Raw genomic sequence first — 14,330 nt, 5'->3', positions numbered from 1 at the left:
AATGCATTGCTGTGTAAACAACATGGCAACATGCTACGACAATATTTTATTAAAATGTATAAAAAACAAAATTTCCTTCATATTACTGTTTTGTTTGTACATCTAAAATAAATGTTTCTTAAATAAAGTCTGTTTAATCATGAATCCCTTTAAAGAGAAGGCATCATTTTTTAATTAGCAAACTAAATATTTAGCTCTGAACTAAATATTTAGCTTGCAAGTTAAATATTTGGCTTGCTAACTAAATACTTTATTAGTTAGCTAAATATTTATATGACTAACTAAATATTCGGCTCCACACTAAATATTTAGTTAAGAAACAATATTGAGCTCCAAACTAAAAATGTAGTAGGTTAAATACTTAGCTTCAAACTAAATATTTCTAACATTTCTTATTGAATGAATAGCATGGTGAAAAAATGAAATCCCACTCTTTTCTTTATGACAGGCCAAATAACTAAATTTTTTACTGTTATCTTTTGACTGTGTAACTTTAAGCAGTACTCCACTATTCTTGTCTTGGGCCACAATGTAATTTAAAAAAAAAAAAAGTTCGGGTAGTTTGGATACATTAATCAATGACTAAAATAGCAGTAACTTTAAATGGGCCCACCTTGAAGTCCCCGCTCCGCGCTCCAAGTACCTCCAGCCGTGCGGACCGGAGAGTCTGCTGGCGGACCCTAATATGTATCACCCACTTCTGCCGGGCGAACGCCTCGGTGATCGCATCACCCACCGGCGTCATATCGCATCCATCTGTTATTAGCAGCTTGCAGCCTAATCCTGGAGCAGCAACTCGTCTACAGACAGGGCTGCACGCCGACACAGGGGAGGGAGGGAGAGGGAGAGACCTGAGAAGGAGCTGGTGGGCGTAGCGCCTCCCGGGACAAACCGCCGCACAGTGTGAAAGTAACTGCAGGAAAGAGGGACGCGTCGTTGGAGCGGATTTTTTTTTTTGTGGAACGAAATAGGGGACGGAGGCTGATTTCTGTCTTGAGCTTGCAGCGCTTTTTAAAGCTTGCCCACGCTGTTGGTGTCCGGCATATTTCCTTGGAGGAAGCAATGCGGAGAGAGGAGAGAGGTCAAGACAAAGTCACTTCTGGCACTGAAAAGAGGTGAAAACCCGCTAATAACGGAGTGATCCTATAATTTATTTTATTTTAAAAAGTGAACTCTTGCTTTCTATATATATATTTTAAAATACAAGATAAAACGTTTAGGACGTAATATCAGCCTCCATCAACCGGCTGGGATTATCTTTCCTAAAGGTAAATGTGGATCCAATGCATGCAAAGATGAGTAAAATGTGCAGTAGTGACAGCTGAATGGAGACGCGCGGAGCATCGTCCACAGAGAGCGGATCGAAAACCAGAGCGCACTGTGGTTTCTGAGTTCCGCTTCAGACACCGGATTCCAGCAGTATCAGCCCTCGGCAGTTGGGTGTTTTTTTTTTTTTTCTTTTTTTTTAGTTTTCGCTTCTGATTAATCGATCGTGTGGACAAAAAACACAGGAAATATCTCAGTAAAGAGTGGCTGTGCGCCGGTTTAACTGGAGCGTCACATCCATCTTTTCTTTCATTCCTGTCCCAGCTGATTTGTGGACCGTTGTGGGTCAGAGCGGCTGCCGCCGGGCGGTTTAGGGGTCTTTTTGGTGCATGCTCAGCGGGAACTAAACTGAAACGCCTTGTTTCCCCCTCACCATCCTTAAGGACCCCGTTGCGCGGCGACAAACACGGAGAAAAGTGGATATGATGGCTTATTTGGCTTAAAGACGCGTGTGAGATCAGGAGGAGGATTATTTAAGAGGCTCTTTTCTGAGGAGGGGTATTCACCTGGCTTATCAAGCAAGGAGAGATAACACCAGGAGACGCACAGGTAGGCTCTAATTTCATTTTCTGTACAGTTGGTTTCTCTCATCACCCTTTTGGTTTAAATCGCTCTATTACATGGAAGAAATTTGTCATAAATTTATTTTTCTTCTAATGTTGGAAGTTAAGTCCATGGAAGAGCAGGCAGATGGAGGAGATAATGGCGCTGGTGTTTTCTCTCCCACACGACTCAGGGAGAAATTGATATCCTCTCGTTTGATTAAAGACACGAGGAAAGGAGAGGGGCGTCATGGTGGTTAAAAGGGGGTCTGAAACGTCCGAAATAAGAATTACGGACAGAGGAGTCAGAGTTTTGTCAGGGGTGGGTGGCAGATGGCTGGGTGAGAAAGGTTGAACTGAGCACAAGGGGAGGGGGCGTCGGGGGTAGTAAAACTGGAGAGGCTAAAAGGGAGTTGTTAGGATGGGTGGGGAGAATGCTCAGATGGAATACCGAGAGGGTGTAGGAAGAGGAGATGAGCTAGATGATGGGGGCTGGTGGGGTGTAATAGCAGCAGAGAGGGTGGTCTACTGAAAAGGTAAGTGGAGAAAATATGGGAGGACAACAGAAGGTAATGGAATAAAATAGATTGGGAGGGCAGAGTTGAACAGTTGGAGAGGGAGGTTGGTGGGGAAAGGGACAATAATGAATGAAAAATCATACAGAAAAGAGGTGTTACAGTGTTGTGAAATAATCCCTGAGGATAAGTTCTAAAAGCATGTGTAAAATAAAGCCTGTACTATAGTTATGCACTATTTGGGACAATCCAGTGCATGTTCACTGTCTGTTTGCTTCACAATGGAGACATGAACACATAGAGAGACCAGCAACACTATTCAGGTAACAGTTTAGGTTGCTGTGTCAGCTCATCAGCTGATCTTTATCTGGTACATTTTCCTCATTGCTCACTGCCCCATTTGCATTTTGATTGGGTTTTGCATTGGCTTGTAGCCCCATTTAAAACACATATAATCACAGATACAAATATGGCTACTAGTTTCCTAATTTTTGTCCCACGATCGGCAGACCTGTGACTCAGCTGTGCTTCTGTAGGGCTGCTGAACATCATTTTGAACAAATTATTAGCTCATATATACAGGGATTTGCATTGAACCCTTTAACTTTTTCCACATTTTGTCAAATCAAGGCAAAGTAGCACATAATTGTGAAGTGAAAAAAAAAAAAAGATATCTGGTTTTCAAAAATTGATATCCTCTCGTTTATAAAAGGAAATCTAAAATGTCTGGAAGGTATTTGTATTCAGCTGGTTTAACTCTGACAAAATAAAATTCAACCGACGGCCTTCAAAAGCCAGCTAACTGGTTAATATAGTCCACCTGCGTATGATTAAGTATAAATACAGCTGTGAAAAGTCTCAGAGGTTTAGTAGAGAACATTAATAAGCAAAGCGTATCACAAAGGAATACAATACACTGATCATAGATTTTGTGAAAAAATTTAAAGCAAAACCAAGTTATAGAGAAAGTGTCCCCAAGCTATTCTGTCAGAATACTTTTCAATCAATCATCTGAAAATGTAAAGGTTATGGCATAACTGACAGTTTCCATTTCATGATCATCTAGATAAACTGACAGATGGGCAAGGGCAGCAACAATCAGTGGAGCACCCTATGGTTACTCTGGAGGAGTTGCACACATACACAGCTTTAATACCGTCTACACAACTACATGGAATGTTTTAGATAAAATTCTTGCTTGGAATATCCCAGTCAAAGTCCAGACAAGGAAAAATGTGCAACAACATCAGTCTGTCAATTTGCAGAACTGGTAGGTAGCCTCCCCAAATATCATCCTATAATTGCAGCAAAGGTAGCCTTGGTCATTGCTTTGTCACTCGATTCTCATCTCATTTAAATGCGCTGTCGGATTTCTCAAACTTAGTTTGATTTCTCCAGCTGAATTTCAATCAGACCTTCGACATTAACTGTCTGCGCCGTTTTTGATTTGTAGTCTGCCTATATAGGTTTGTAGTTTTCAATGGAAGCAGATGACGTGAACGAAGCCGTGGCATGCTTCCTAGCCACACTTTCAAATATTGAGCAATGACAGTTGAGTAAGAGGAACATATAAGACATTTTGTTGCCGGCAAAGATGTTGTGTCTCTACTCCACATGGGGTTGTTTATCACACAGGCAATTTCCAGTAAACTTAATTGAACTGAAACATTACATACATCATGGTCAAACGTTAGCGACTGGGTAAAATGTAAAACTTCAACAGAGCCCATGTCGCCAGTAAGCGATTGTTTCTCAATAGTCGAGGTTCTCTAAACCCTGTGTGCAAAGCAAAGCATAAAAAATGGGGCTGGATTTTACCAGGTTACAGCAAAAGATGTTTCAACAAAATATGGACTCAGGAGAGCATGCCACACGTTCAGACTTTTATATGAAGAAAAACATTTTCAAGGCCATGCTTCACTTTTCTTTAAAAAAAACCATGGTATTCATAAATTTTTGTTTGCATACCTAATGAAATCCTTGCTAATGTAAACTAAATCTGATGGCTCAAGCAAGTTTACCGTCCCTCGAGAGACTGGCTATCTGCTAAGACATGAAAAAAAAAGACTTATGCTTATCATGCTTTTGTATAATTAGGAAGCAAGCTAGCACAGTTCTTGTTTACTGTTATTTTTAATGACCTTGATTCATTAAATTATCTGTGAACCTGACACATGTGCTATAGTCAGCACACAACATACTCGTGTTCTGGTGATTTTTCTTTCTTTTTTTGGTAAATGCACTATTAATGCATTTCCACGTCCCCCTCAGAAATAGAAATACATACAGTTCATGAACAGAATACTTTTCCACTGCCATGGAAACAAGAAGACACACTCACAGTTAGGTAATAAAATAACTACTGTGTATCTTATCTGTCTTTTTTAATTTCTTTTGCATTAGTGGTTAAATAGGAACACTTGATTGTTTTATGTTAAGCTGAAGCCAGATATTCTGCATAGGACTAGATACAAAGACCTTAGTAACCACTAGTAGACTTTTTTAAAATGTTATTTTAAGACAAAAGTTATTTCTCAAAAATAGCTTTATCTCTATAAGATGTAATGAAAGCAAACCTTTTAAATGATCAATACCTCAAAATAGGAAACTAAGAAAAGCAAAGTTAAGCAAAAAGCAAAGTTACTTTGTACTTTGTTTATATGTTTCTCTCTATGTATGAGAGCATTTTCTTTAGGTACTGTAGCTTCCTGGCACACACTAAAACATGCCTGATGGGTGAATTCATTTCTCTCAATTGCCTTTATGTATGAGTTTGTGCATGTGGTTTTTCTGAGTTTCCTGTCCAGTAACTGCTGGAGATAGCTGCCCCGTAACAATCCTCTATCTTCCCAGTTTCCTGTAAGAATAGGGGTATAGACTTTCAAATCCAGACCTCGAGGGCATTTAGATGTGTGCCTGGTCCAACACACCTTAATCAAATGGCATAATTACCTCCTCATTATGCAATGAAGTTATCAGGTGTCCTGCTAATGACCTCATTATTTGGCTCAGGTGTGTTGAATCAGAGGCGCATCTAAAAGTTAGAAGACACTGGCCTTTGAGGTCTGGATTTGAAGACCCCCTGTATAGACAATAGATATACAGGGGGATTTTGTTTACCTAATTGTTTCTGTGCTTACTAGCTACTTGTAGAGGAGCAGTTGGATGTAAAATCTCAGCACTAAAACTACATTATAGGTGCTTTCAAGAATGATGCAGTATTTAAGAAATACGCTCGCTTACTGAGGTGATCAATATCTATCTGGTTACTTTATCGTAAATATAATATTCCACTTGCAGCTGGCAAAGTGGTGTTGGAGTGAAGCAGACTGTCTGTTCTGTAACGTTATGTGCCATTTACTTTTTCATTAATTACTGCTATTTTTTTTCTTTTTACAATTTTTACAAAAATGATATTCAATGTTTGTGGTGTGCTGCTTCTTGTTGTGTAGAAACATTGAGCAACATTCCAGCTTAGATTAGAAATTGTACAATACCTTTTGTAAGTATATATATATATACATATATATATATATATATATATATATATATATATATTAAAGCTTGAGTGTACTTAAGTACACAAAATGAGTGTGTTTATACAGTCTAACAACTTATTTCCCTCGTTATAATAGTTGTGTTCTTGCACACATTGAATAAACTTGATGACTAAGTAGAAAGAAACTCCAGGACTATTTGTCCATTTTTGGAAATATGAAAGCAATGTGTTATTACCTTATAGTTTAGATTAGGGGTGTCAAACTCCAGCCCTCAAGGGCCGGTGTCCTGCAACTTTTAGGTGTGCCTCTGCTGCACCACACCTGAATAAAATAATTAGGTCATTAACAAGGCTCTGGAGAACTGATCTACACGAGGAGGCAATTGAGCCATTTCATTCCAGTGTTTTGTACCTGTGATACATCTAAAAACTGCAGGACACCGGCCCTTGAGGACTGGAATTTGACACCTGTGGTTTAGATGGTAAACTATAAGATACCTCCTAAACTACCTTTAAACTACCTCAACATTTATCTGTTGAGGTGATGCTGTGCATGTGAATCAGAAAGGATTTTTTATAAGGGTGTCTGACAAACATCTAATCAGAATGAGGCATAAAGATACATTTTCCCAATCTGACACCATATTCAACTAATAGTGATATAACTTTAAAGAAGTGCTATGATAAATATTTCTAACTTCATAGTTTCCATGCACTTGGCCTAAAACAAGTGCATGTCACAGATATTATTTACACATCCCGTTTAGGATTCACCTGATTAGCTTAGAGCGGTGAGGGACGAGAGTTCTGCAACTCCTCAATGTGTCCCTTGGCCTATACGCTTAAATTAAATGGTGGAACTGTGTCACTATCATGTAGTCAAGCTCAGCTAACGGCCTAATGTTGGAGCCAGGTGTGCTGAAGCAGAGAGACAAATAAAAATTGCAGGACACCAGTTCTTGCTGTCTGCAGTTTCAGATCAATGTTTCCCAAAATTGGATTTGGGACCACATTGGGCATCATAAAGCACCACTGGTGGGAGCTTGAGATGCTGTTCAACAAAAATTTACATTCTATCTGATAACATCTACACCCCTGATAAAATCTTAAAACCAAGGAAGAAATTATAAACACTCAAATTTTATGGTGGTGGATCATGGTAGGCTGTGAAGAAATCTTCAACATTGTAAAAAAGAAACTGAATCAAGACAAAGTTAAAACTGAACTTTAACTCAAACTGGCTGTTTATCAGCTGATCAAAGGTTTAGGATCACAATTAACCTTAAAAATCAATTTGTTCATAATTCTAACTGTCAGACCATTTTCTGTCTGCTCCAACAGAGCATTATTTTGTTGTTATTATTTTGTAGGTCAGAACCTGAAAGTTAAAGTATTCTCACAAAGAAGAAAACTTGATGCAAAAGTAGTACTTCAAAATGTATTTAGAATACCATTTGAAGTAAGTATTAGAGGTTTTTGATATGATAAATATGGATTTTTTAAAATTCCCCATTGATTATGGATGCTTTAATGTTTAGTTTTGAGAATTGGGGAAATCAATCGATCATACATTTAAATGAGTTATTAGATCAATTAAAACTTTTTTTTTCTGAATATGTTGTGTGTGTCATTAAGTAATTTAAGAACTTATTCTATTGACAAGCTGTGTGATTGTTGCTGTTTGGACTGTTAGAGTTGACATTTTTTGTGATATGTTTACAAGATTTTTTGTAATTATATTTTGATAAATGAAGACATCCTTCAGGCTGCAGCTAGTGATTAACCTGCAAGGATGTGAAAGCATGAGCCAACAGGAAGCTGCTGCAGGTGCTATATTCTGTTTCCTGCCAATTCCTGAACTGTGAGTACATTTGTATGGAAATCAGGTAAAACTTTGTTTTGCACTTGCAAAACTTACTTTTGGCTTGAAGATGTGTAATGTCAGTCACGTGACTCTACAGCTGAATCCTTGACAGTTAACAGGCCTGTAACAAACACAACTGTGTTTTGTCTGTCAGTGAGATTACAGAAGAAGAAGAAACTGCTCGTTGTATTTGATTAAACTTAGAGGAGATTTGTAACATGGGCGAAATAAGAATCCATTATATTTAATTGGATCCAGATCACTCTCTATAAAACTGAAAACTGGGGCACTGGCCTTAGTGGAGGATATAATCTCTAAGTGCCCTTCTAGTTTTATTTTATCCCATTAATGTCTGCTGGGAGCCCACAAGAACCCTTGGCCACCCTTCCAGCTGCCTTGATTGATGGTGAAGTGCATGCTCTGTTGGCCCAGTTTTGAGTTCATATATGTAGCTGAACAACTTTGATGTAGATAAGTGAGGAACCTCATTTTAGTACAGCTCCTCTTTTATAGGAGTTCAAACTTGACATGTCAGTTTTTATAAGAGAGGGATCACTAGTTCTAATGGTGACAGTATTAAAAAAAGAAAACCAGCTGCTGATCACAGCTTCTTTATTGTGGATTTGATCTCTCATTTGCATTTAAGGATAGACTGGATTGGCTGGCTCAAATACATAATCAAACATAATCCAGCAAAATGGAGCCTCGTGCACTGACGGGATGGAGTTTATATGGGTTTAGGCCATCGTTTGACCTTGATTTCCAGTTTAAAACAGGCTGCGGAGGTGATGCTTTACTATCCGTCTGGCTTATTGAGGGTTTAGTCTGAAGATGTCTGAAAATCTATGCAAGGGATTAGAGCAACCAGTCACAACTGCTGCCAAACCTTGTAATTTCTGAGGAGTTATATTTACACTTTTCTTTGTCAGAGCTTCTAAGTTTTTTTTTTTTTTGTTCTGTAAAACGTAGAGCAGCATAGTTTGGAGATTGTAGGGTAGATATCACGTGACATTTAAGACTCAAAGCCTTTCAGCTTTCCTGCTGGTGCAACATTTGACAATGTGAAGTACTTTATCATGATTTCAATGCATTGATTCACACTGTATTAAACATGGAGTAGGAGGGATTTGCTTGAGTGATGGGAGTGTGTTACATATTAGAAAGGAAAAAAGAAGTCTCATTTTCTGAAGCAGCTTATAATTTTGTAAATAAAATAACCTATGGAGTCAAATATTTTTTTATTGGCCAAAAGGTGAATTTTTAACCCTGATTTAGACTCAACAAGTTTTTTACCTTGTGTGTAGTCTGTGTGACCCCACACTTTAAGAGATTATTTTTGTGTGTTTTTGGAAACTGACCTTCTGACGGGACAAGCCCCCCACCCCGCCCTTCCCTGCTGTCCGACCATGACATTTGTCGTGCTTCTCCTGAGCACTAAGACCATGGCAGGGTTAAGAAAAGAAAATAGCTGTGCTTATTTTATTTTTTTGGTAAAATTCATTTAGCAAAAACTAATAATGAATATGCTTTAGTGTTATTTCTAGATTTATTCAGATGTTTGTGGCTGTTCATTCTAATGTTTTACTCAAGAAACTTTTGTACCACAGATCTTCAGAAAATAAACTTATACTTGTAATTAATTTCACAATGCAAGGATCTATTTAGGGAAACTTGTTTTATTTATTTAAAATATTCTTTCATGTTTCAGAAATTTTTGGCTGGTGATACAAATTAAGTTTTTTTTAAGAAAATAATGCTGACCTTTAAAAAATATTTCCAAATTGTTCATTCTAAATAAACTTCCTTAACCCCCATAAATCTAAGGGTATATTATGAACTTAGAAACAAAATAAATCAATAAAATTGTGGAAAAAAGAAAATCTGTAGCACATGCCTCATTTATGTCATCTAAATTTCTAAGTCAGAGCAATCACATTCATTGTGTTTCAAGTTGAATAGCCAAAATGTCTTGGCCTCATTAGTAAGCCTAGTTTTGTCTTTTAGTTGATCAGAAGTGCTCATTCACTCAACTATAGGTTATTGGTGTATAATATTTATGCTGCATGTGGAGCTACTTTGTTTTACAGAGACATTTTGTTGAGCTTTGACATTTAGGTTGTAATTTGATAATTCAGCACCTTCTGTCCAATTAAGATCCTCAACAGTTGTGTAAAACAGATATATACATAATGTTTTTGTTGATACAATTCCTGATTGGGTGGCTGTATCTCCAGCTATTGTAAGACTTTTTTTTTTCTGGAGTTATAATAATGCAAAATGCAAGACCAGTAAATTAACTGAACTTTTGACTTTCTCATGCTAAAATTACTTGCATAATCAGATGCATAATTATAAAACAGCTATATTTAAATTTTAATATAGCACATCTCTAAAATTTCAGAAAAAGAAAAACTTAATTGTTGGAGGTGATGTTTTTGTGGGTGCCTAGTTTGCATTTATTATATAAATGTGAACATAGTTTTATACTTTCCTGCAATAAAACCTTTAAAATTAATTTATTCTCTACAGCCTATTGTGTGTTTAAGTGTGTAGCGGAATCTGTTTACTTTTTTCTTTATGCATTTTTAATTTAGCTTTAAAGGGGGACTATTATAAACACCTAGGGGTTTTATCTCAGAAAGATGTGTTGTGTGTTTATACTGTTGCCTACTTTTTCTGTGTTTCTATATTTTCACTGTGCAAAGTTGAAATCAAGGCTATTTTTCTCATGCAATATTCTCATAGTATAATTGTTTAAATGCATTTCTGTCTTACCTTAACCTTCATTTCAAGCTATTTCAATTGCAATATGTAATACACTACACAAATAGAATTGTTTTGCCTGCAGTCAGAAGGATGAAATGATATATATCACGGGAGAGTCAGCATAGCAGGCACAGGTTCAGCATGGCCCAGTCTTTTGTTTGTGGTTTTTAAAGAGGCATAGACAAACGATCTAAAAGCAGTCTGAGCCAACTTTTATACAATATAGTAGCTATTTTTGGCATAATGTAAAATACTTATAATTCTGTCTATATTAAATTGAATAATGATACTAAAGAGAAGTTTAAATTCTTGAGGAGTGAAAAGTCTGATTGATTGATGTGGCTGTGTGAGAGACAGAGTGAAGGAGAAGGTGAACCCACACAGAGAAGCTCAATTTTTCTTTTTGAGGGAAAAGAGAGATTTTTATTTTGTTACTATTGGAAGGTTAGCTAGAAATTTATAGTTCCGAAAATTAAAATGTCTAAGGTGTATATACAATGAATTTAATTGTTATACAGTGCCTTGTAAAAGTATTCATATGATTTTTAACTTTTTCACATGTTCTCGTATGCATTTGTATCCAGCCCAATTTCTCTTAGTAAAAAGTGCAACCAAATTCCCTTAAAAGTCAGAAGTTTGTTAGAGCGGATTAATGAGCAAATGGAATAAGGAAAACTGAAAAACCAGCAGGTTGTAAATAAAGTTGGTGAGACGTTTCAGGTAATCCTGTTCATTTAGGATTACCTGAAATTCTGTTCATTGCATAACTGCAAGCCTTCTAACACCTGCATAGGCAAAGTGAACAGTAATCAGAGACACATTCAAGAGATCCATGGTAACTCTGAAGGAACTAATTCAGGTTAATGAACCTGTTGATAGAAACACCATTATAGATATGGAGAAAAATGCCATGTTAAAATAAAAGTCATTTTGAGATTTTGCCAGAAGTCTTGTAAAGCACACAAAACATCCAGCATGTGGAAACATTTGCTCTGTTTAGATGAGAGAAAAATGTAACTCTTTGCCCCACCTGCGAAACATAATGGGTGGTATGACCTGTTGAAAAGTGTTGGTAATTGCTCTTGCCAGATGCTTCCCATCTAATCAGACTGAACTGGAGTTATTTTGCAAATGAAAATTGGCTGTAGTCCAAGTCTCTTGATGTGCAAAGCTGTTAGGAACACACCCCAAAAGACTTTGAGCCAAAATTACTGCATTAGATGTTTATGCAAAATGGACCTAGGCCAACTAAATACATATGCATATCACAGTTTTCAGATTTTTATTCATAGAATAGTTTCCTTCCACCTCAGGACCTTGGACAACATGCATTAGTGTAAACACTTAACCTTTCAATAAAAGACATTGTAATTTGAGGTTATACTTGACAAAGTGTAAAAAACTGCCAGGGGGACTTCTGGAGAATTAAAATTGTAAAGTAATATGGTCAAAGAGTCAGAAAGGGGAACAAAAAACAGCAGCCACCATCAGTTCCAGCTTCCTCTGATGGATTTTATTACATTTTTTGGGCATCTGAGAACTCACTGTTCTTATAGGCAATTGGCAGCACACCTGCGCTTGGTTGGACTAAACCACAATGAAACGGGTCAAACCAAACAACAAAATCTAAACAGAAACAAGGATAAGGTCATTTATCTAATTTACAAACTCATCTACATAATTAAATGCTTTGCAAAATAAACAATATAATACAGGACAACTCAAACGGTTACTTTAAAGAAAAAACAATACACAAACGAAAACCCTCTATTTGGTGGAATCCAGCGATGTAATCAATGACATCATCCAGCTATTTGAGCAGAAAATGCTGGGCCACCCCCACCCATACACCTGCCCTGCTGCAGACTCTACAAGGGACAAACAATAGTGATTTAAAAAAACTAAGCAAGTAATTTACCATAAATATTCCATGAAGCAAAAGAAACAAATTCATTCAATGGTCCAGAAGTGTTAGCTTTAACCAAAACATATACATAGATGGAAACTGCAGCATAGTGCTACCACAAACAAACCTGTGATAGTGAGTGAAGCAAAGTAATGTTTAAATTTAAGTATTATGACTAGTGATGTTACGTGATGTGCCGAGGCTTCGAGGCATGTGTCGAGTAATGGAGGGGGCGTTTCCGTAAAGCGCGTATCGAAGCTTGCTTCATTTAGGGGAGGAGCCGAAAACGATGACGTCCGAAGCCTCTCTGCCCGGCTGTACCACGTGACTGCTTCGGGAAGTGGCTCAGAGTTTGGCGCGGGGTTTGACAGCTTTAGAAACCCCACAGGCTCCATTCAAAATGTGGGTTGTTGTAGGCGAGTTGCGGTCAGTTGAGAGAGTGGATAGAGTTTTGATAGTTTGGATAGCAGAGTTTGGATAGTGGTTATTTAGTTTGAGACAGTTAGTTTGGTGTTTGGAGAGTTTAGGAGAGAGATAGATAGATAGGAGATTTAGGAGCGCGAGGACAGAATAGGAGTAGGATGGAGCTGGCGAGAAAGAGGAGGATTTCCCCTATGTGGGAACATTTTGATTTGATAAGCCCTAACAAGGTAAGGTGAACTGAACATTTGCAGATGCATTAGGTTTGCTTATGAGGAACTGTATTTTTCACTGTTTCTTATTTTCTGTAAAGGTGAGGTGTTTATTGTGCTCCAAGGAGTTGGGGTACAATAATAACACCTCATCCATGTAGTGTCAAAAAAGAGAAACCGTTTGAAACCAAAAACTGTGGAGAAATTGTTGTTTCTTAATAAAAATGCATGAAATCATCCAAGTTACACAAGCATTAGCCTATTCACTACCCCCTCCCTAGTTCCACAAGCACTTTCACTGTCCTCTGCCTGATTAAGCCCATGCCATTTTTCTAGAGTCACAGAAAAACATTATTACACAACATGCCATATCACATGACACTACTATTTTGGGAATAATTACACACAGAGAATGCATTCAAACAATATTTTATTATACACATATTTTATACATATATATATGTATACACATTTGTCTACATACATACATAATTTATGTAGACAAATGATTTCGTCCTACACCTTTTGTGAAGTCATTCCCAAGAGCCATAATAGACAAAAATTCAATGCATCACACGTGTTAAGATACAGCTGGCTGTGATTATACACCTGGCCAGTAGGTGGTTTCGTGTGCACATGAAGCTTCAAGAAATGAACCCTTTCTCGAACCAGTTGGCTCAAGTGGTTCAATGCCTCATGAGGCTTCATCTCACCATCACTAATTATGACCAACTTTGGAATAAGTAAATTAATAAGATAATAAGGGACAAGTGGTAAACGCATTGAACCACTTTGTCACAAAAATTACAGCTAAAATATGAGCAAATCATGTGTTTAGGTCAGTGTTTGTCAATTCCGGTCCTCAGGGACCACTCTCCAGCAGGTTTTTGGTGTTCCTCTTCTGCCACACACCTGATTTTAATAAGTAGGTGATTAACAGGCTTCTACAGTACTTGATGGCATGTAGAGGAGGTCATGAAATCATTTAAATCAGGTGTTATGGAATAGAGGTACATTTAAAATATGCAGGGCTGTGGTCCGTGAGGATCAGAATTGAGAAACCCTGGTTTAGTTGAATGAGACAAAGATATGTTTAAAGATACAGTTGTGATGAGAAATATGGCAACGGAGATCAAAAAGGGCAGTTTTTGTTTTGGAGAAAGTCAGTGGAAATGACACAGGTAAAGAGAAAAATGTAGCCATTTTGTAATTAAACAGTTTGAATGATTTTTGGTTTAAATGTCAAAAGAATGTATTTGCGATGGTTTCAACAGACGCGT

The 14,330-nt window shown here is 37.4% G+C and overlaps 1 protein-coding gene across 2 annotated transcripts in view; it reads left to right on the top strand.

The window, feature by feature from the left end:
* Positions 1-849: 849 nt before the first annotated feature.
* Positions 850-14,330, top strand: part of LOC116707878 (leucine-rich repeat and fibronectin type III domain-containing protein 1-like protein) — a 183,590-nt gene continuing 170,109 nt past the window's right edge. For both annotated transcript variants that reach the window (XM_032545553.1, XM_032545552.1), the window contains exon 1: positions 850-1,875. The gene's annotated coding sequence lies outside the window, so the exon portion shown is untranslated. The remainder of the gene's footprint in view (positions 1,876-14,330) is intronic.

The sequence above is a fragment of the Xiphophorus hellerii genome, chromosome 18 (assembly GCF_003331165.1).
Source record: "Xiphophorus hellerii strain 12219 chromosome 18, Xiphophorus_hellerii-4.1, whole genome shotgun sequence".
NCBI classification, from domain to species: domain Eukaryota; kingdom Metazoa; phylum Chordata; class Actinopteri; order Cyprinodontiformes; family Poeciliidae; genus Xiphophorus; species Xiphophorus hellerii.
The sequence above is the reverse complement of the archived record's forward strand: the minus strand, read 5'-3'. Positions and strand labels throughout refer to the sequence as shown.